This window comes from Cervus canadensis, chromosome 3 (genome assembly GCF_019320065.1).
Source record: "Cervus canadensis isolate Bull #8, Minnesota chromosome 3, ASM1932006v1, whole genome shotgun sequence".
Lineage (NCBI taxonomy): Eukaryota > Metazoa > Chordata > Mammalia > Artiodactyla > Cervidae > Cervus > Cervus canadensis.
The window spans coordinates 112657578-112663563 of NC_057388.1; positions in this window are offsets into that span (position 1 = coordinate 112657578).

Here is a 5986-nt window from a genome sequence, read left to right on the forward strand (position 1 = left end):
CAACAAATCCAACAGGGAGAGGAACCAAGGAACACAGTTGACCAGCAGGGAGGCACAGAGGTGTGGCGCTAGGCCAGTGTCCCAGCTTTGCCGCCATTTGAGCCACCAAGTGAAGCCCCAGTCTGCAAGGAGCAGAGGCAAGTGACACCTTCTGTGCTCTGCTTGATGTACAAGCAGACATGTAATATCATGAGCAAAACTTGGTTTTTGCCACTGTTTTGGAGTGATTTGTTATTTAGCAATAGATTATTGGATCACCTGAATAGATTCCTAGGAATGGAATTGCCAGGCAATTGGTAGATGCATTTATAATTTTGATAGATGTTATTGGATTGTCCACAATAAAAATTTTAACCAAACTAGTTACATCAACATTTTGTTAATTTCCCCATATCCTTGTTAAAGATTTTATTTGCCAATCTGATCAATGAACAATTGTGTTCATGTGACTTTTATACACATTACTCAATATGAATGTAGTCAGATTATTTTTCATATGTTAAAGAACTGTGTCTTTTTAATTGGTATCTAGGGTTTCCCAGGTGGCACTAGTGGTAAAAAAAAAAAAAAAAAACAACACCCAACTGCCAATGCAGGAGACATAAGAGTCGCGGGTTGGATCCCTAGGTTGGGAAGATCCCCTGGAGGAGGGCATCGCAACCCACTAGTATTCTTGCCTGGAGAATTCTGTGGACAGAGAAGCCTGGTGGGCTATAGTCCATAGGGTTGTAAGGAGTCAGACATGACTGAAGTGACTTAGCATGCAGATATTTGTTGGGGCTTTCCTGGTGGCTTAGATGGTAAAAATCCACCTGGCAATTTGGGAGACCCCAGTTTGATCCCTGGGTTGGAAGGATCCCCTAGAGGAGGAGATGACAACCCACTCCAGTCCATATGATTTAACGTGTTGTATTTGTTACTCATGTTTAAATTCTGTTTCTAATTGGTTTGATATTGATTTGTAGAAGTTCTTTATGGAGCCAAAAATGATCATGTTTACTCCTCCCCTTGGATGTTTTTTAAAAAAATATATAAATATGTTCACTGTTACTATATTGTGGCTAGTATGTAGAAGAATGTTCAACAATTCCAATATGGTAGCCCTCCTTGTTTCTGACTTTTGTGACAGTATCTAAATGCTTTCAGTTAAATAAAGTGCAGGCTTTGATGCTGAGGTGTAAATTTTTATTTTGATAAAAAAAGTAACTAATTATTAGGTGCTGAATTTTTACTGCATTACCTTCCAACAGGTACGGCCGTGACTGATTATGTTGCTCCATAGCTTTATAATACCTTAAATTATATGAAAATATATCCTGATATATGGGCTTCCTGGGTGGCTAAGCAGTAAAGAATCCATCTGCCAGTGCAGGAGACACTGGCTCGATCCTGGGTCTGGAAGACCTGGGGAAGGAAATGGCAACCCACTCCAGTGTTCTTGCTTGGGGAATCCCATGGACAGAGGAGCCGGTGGGCTATGGTCCATGGGGTTGCAGAAGAGTTGGACATGCCTTAGTGACTAAACATTTCCTGATTGTGAACCCTCTTTGTATACTTGGAGCAAATCTTTATCATCTAAGTTTTTGCTGGATTCTATTTGACAATAACAAATTAAGAGTTTCTGTATTTCTTCAAAAATGATCTTATTCAATTCTAAAAGAAAGTCTTCTCCTTTTGATTGCTCTGGTTCTGGCTGTATCTGGTTTTGGGGTCTCATTTTCCTTCCAAACATATCAACCGTGGTGTTTTTCTTGAATAGATACTTGCATTCCAGAAGAATTCTGGTTCTATCTTTTAAGATAGATATCGTATTATATATATATATATATATACCTCATATGATACTTGGCTTTCTTTCTCTGACTTACTTCACTTAGTATGATAATCACTAGGCCCATCCATGTTGCTGAAAATGGCATTATTTCATTCTTTTTAGTGACTGAGTAGTATTCCTTTGTATGCATGTACCACAACTATATTCTGCATCTTGTAATAACCTACAATGGAAAAGAATCAACTGAATCACTTTGTGGTACACCTGAAACTAAGACAGAATTGTAAATCAACTATACTCCAGTTGTTGTTGTTGTTTTAAAGACATTGTGCAAGAAAGATAGGGGAGAAAGTGGAAGAGAGGCCCAGATTGATACTGGGTAACACAGGATTGGGCAGTTCAGTTCAGTTAAGTTGCTCAGTCGTGTCTGACTCTTTGCGACCCCATGGACTGCAGCACCCCAGGCTTCCCAATTCATCACTAACTCCTGGAGCTTGCTTAAACTCACGTCCATTGACGTGATGCCATCCAACCATCTCATCCTCTGTCATCCCCTTTTCCTCCCGCCTTCAATCTTTCCTAGCATCAGGGTCTTTTCAAATGAGTCAGCTCTTCAAATGAGTCAGGTGGCCAAAGTATTGGAGTTTCAGCATCAGCATCAGTCCTTCCAATGAATATTCAGGATTGATTTCCTTTAGGATGGACTGATTGGATCTCCTTGCAGTCCAAGGGACTCTCAAGAGTCTTCTCCAACACCACAGTTCAAAAGCATCAATTCTTTGGTGCTCAGCTTTCTTTATAGTCCAACTCTCATATCCATATATGACTAGTGGAAAGCCATAGCTTTGACTAGATGGACCTTTGTTGGCAAAATAATGTCTCTGCTTTTTAATATGCTGTTTAGGTTGGTCGTAGCTTTTCTTGGATTACTGTGATATTGAATGGTTTGCCTTGGAAATGAACAGAGATCATTCTGTTGTTTTTGAGATTGCATCCAAGTACTACATTTCAGACTGTTTTGTTGACTGTGAGGGCTACTCCATTTCTTCTAAGTGATTCTTGCCCACAGTAGTAGATATAATGGTCATCTGAGTTAAATTCACCCATTCCAGTCTATTTTAGTTCACTGATTCCTAAAATGTCGATGCTCACTCTTGCCATCTCCTTTTTGACCACTTCCGATTTGCTTTGATTCATGGGCTTAACATTCCAGGTTCCTGTGCAATATTGTTTTTTACAGCATTGAACTTTACTTCCACCACCAGTCACATCCACAACTGGGCATTGTTTTCACTTTGGCTCCATCTCTTTATTCTTTCTGGAGTTATTTCTCCGTTCTTCTCCAGTAGCATATTGGGCATCTACAGACCTGGGGATTTTATCTTTCAATGTCATATATTTTGCCCTTTCATTTTGTTCCTGTGGTTCTCAAAGCAAGAATACTGAAGTGGTTTGCCATTCCCTTCTCCAGTGGACCACGTTTTGTCAGAACTCTCCACCATGACCCGTCTGTCTTGGGTGGCCCTACATAGGCATGGCTCCTGGTTTCATTGAGTTAGACAACGCCGTGGTCCATGTGATCAGTTTGATTAGTTTTCTGTGACTGTGGTTTTCATTCTGTCTGCCCTCTGAAGGATAAGGATAAGAGCTTATGGAAGCTTCCTAATGTGAGAGACTGACTTTGGGGGAAACTGGGTCTTGTTCTGATGGGCAGGGCCCTGCTCAGTAAATCTTTACTGAACAAGGGAAGAGGAGTGGGCAGAGTAAGAAAAATAATGGGAATGTGAGAGAAAAACAGGAGTTTATGTGGATATATGGTAACCTCCCTCTTGTCCCTGTTTTGCTTCTTTAATCACTACTTACGAAATCAAGATTATGCAACTCAGCTTTATCCCATGTCTGTTGCTCAAGGGACTCCCACTGTATGTCACAGGTCATACTTCTTGGCTGGAATTGACAGACTTTTCCACTCACCTGTTGATGGACATTTAGGTTCACACAATGTCTTTTTTAACACTCTTGACTCCAGTTCCTTGCCTCACTACATCAGGGAGTTTGAAATACTCAACCCTATGAGAATACCGTTTCCTTCAGTTCTGGTTTTGGGTCCCAACAGATTCCAGAACTGATGAGTCTGAGGGTCCCAAAGAGTAGAGCAGAGGCACTAACTTTTGGGACAGGACATTGTAAACTGCATTCTATGACTCTGTGATGAGAACACCCATATCTTGATCTGTGACCAGGAAAAGCCATGGGTGAACTCTCTGGAACATCTGACTTATCTTCTCATCCTCCTGTGTGAGATTCTATTCCCAAGGGCAATGCCTCATCTCCCAATCTTCACTCCTGGAAACCCAGAGCTCACAAGCTCCCTTTTGGTGTCTTGGTTCCCAAAGAGAGAAGGCATGGAAACCATTGTTGGTGTCTTCTTGGCACACCTCAGGTAGCCCTTCTGGCTCTGGAAGACAGAGGGAGTCTGGTCAGGAGGTCCTGAGGCTTTGGCCAGAAAAACCTGGATGCTGAGGACAAGAAGGGACATCAATGCATCACTCAAACCTCAGCTCAAGAAGCCCTGGGAACCTGAAGCAGTGAGAGGAGGGGAGGCCCAGGGAACATTTGTCTGGGAAGGCGTCCTGATTAGACTGTAAGGAGGGTTGGGGTGTGGGTGCAGTGGGGGCAGCCCAAAGAACAGGATCCACGCTCAAGACCAGCATTGCTCACATTTTTTTGCCTGTGACTACTCTTTGTCAGCAAGTTTATATCTCATAAGGGACATGGGGGGCCTGGTGTCTGCACAAGGGTCCTCATGAGCAAGGGGCTCTCTGCAGGAGTCGGTGGAAAGTCCCGCCTCTGCTGATGGACTGGACAGGCTCTGTCCTTCCCACCCTTCCATTCTCTTTCCATTTTGTTCCATTTTGTTGCATTCCTTCACACCAGTATTCACTGCGCACCTTCTGTGTGGTCAGCTCTGGCCAGTGGTGTTTATAAGAGGAGATCTCAGCCTAGTCGGGGGGAGAATCTCAGCACAGGACATAAATAAAGGGTAAAATCTCAGACTTGAATCCCACCCCACCCCACTTTTCCACTTCTCTGCACATCATCCTGCCCTGGCCCTGCAGGGAAGGCTGAAGGAAGACCACCCAGTTAGAACAGGTGTGAAGTTCAAGTCTGTGCTGTGTGTGGATAAACCAGGGCTCCACCCCATTCTGTGCCTGCCCCCCCTTTATCCCCCGTGTATGTCCTTAAACCCCCTTTACATCTTCTGCTCACTGATGCACTTCTCACTGAAATTTCAGAGATATAAGTGAAAATGGAGTGGAGGGAATTCATGTTTTATTAGAACTCAGAGCAGTTTGTAGTTCCCTTAATGAATGAAACTACATGGAGAACTGAATAACAACAAAATAAAACTTTTGGATTAAACTACAGCAGAATTTAGAAGGAACTTAACAATCTTAAATATGTATACTTGAATATAAGAAGCCAATTAAAAAAAGGTTTTTTTAAAACCAAAGAACTCAAAAAAAAAAAAAAGGAAATAATAAAGGAACAGAAATTAATGAATTGTGCTTCATTAATTAATGAATTAATGAAATGTGCTCTCTTATAAGAGAGCACAAATAAGGATATCAAAATTTAAAAACTAAAGCTGATTCTTTGGAATGAATCAGTATGATTCAATTGAAATCAAAAGAGAATGAATATAATGAATATATTATAAAAGGATTATAACTATATATTCAAAGGAGATTTAAAATTTTTTAAAAGAATTTTATGAATAAATTTCTGTCAATGAATTTGAAAATGCAGATAGTGGATAATAAAAATAGAAACTATACAATTTTAGGTAACAAGGTAACCAATGGCATTTTTAATCCCATAAGGAAAAATACTTTCTCACTATTTCCCAAATTTTATCCTTTAAATATCTGACTCCTTTATGTTTTTCTAGAAATCTAGACAGATCTATTGCAAACAAGACCACTGTGTTAAGAAACATACCAGAGGAACTTCCCTGGAGGTCCAGTGGTTAGGACTTCACCTTCTAATGCAAGGGATGTGGGTTTGATCTGGGGAGCTAAGTCTCCACATATCTCCTGGCCAAAAGGCCAAAACATAAAACAGAAGCAATACTGTAACAAATTTAATAAAGACTTTAAAAATGGTCTACATTAAAAAAATTAAAAAAAGAAACATACTGGAAACCAGGCA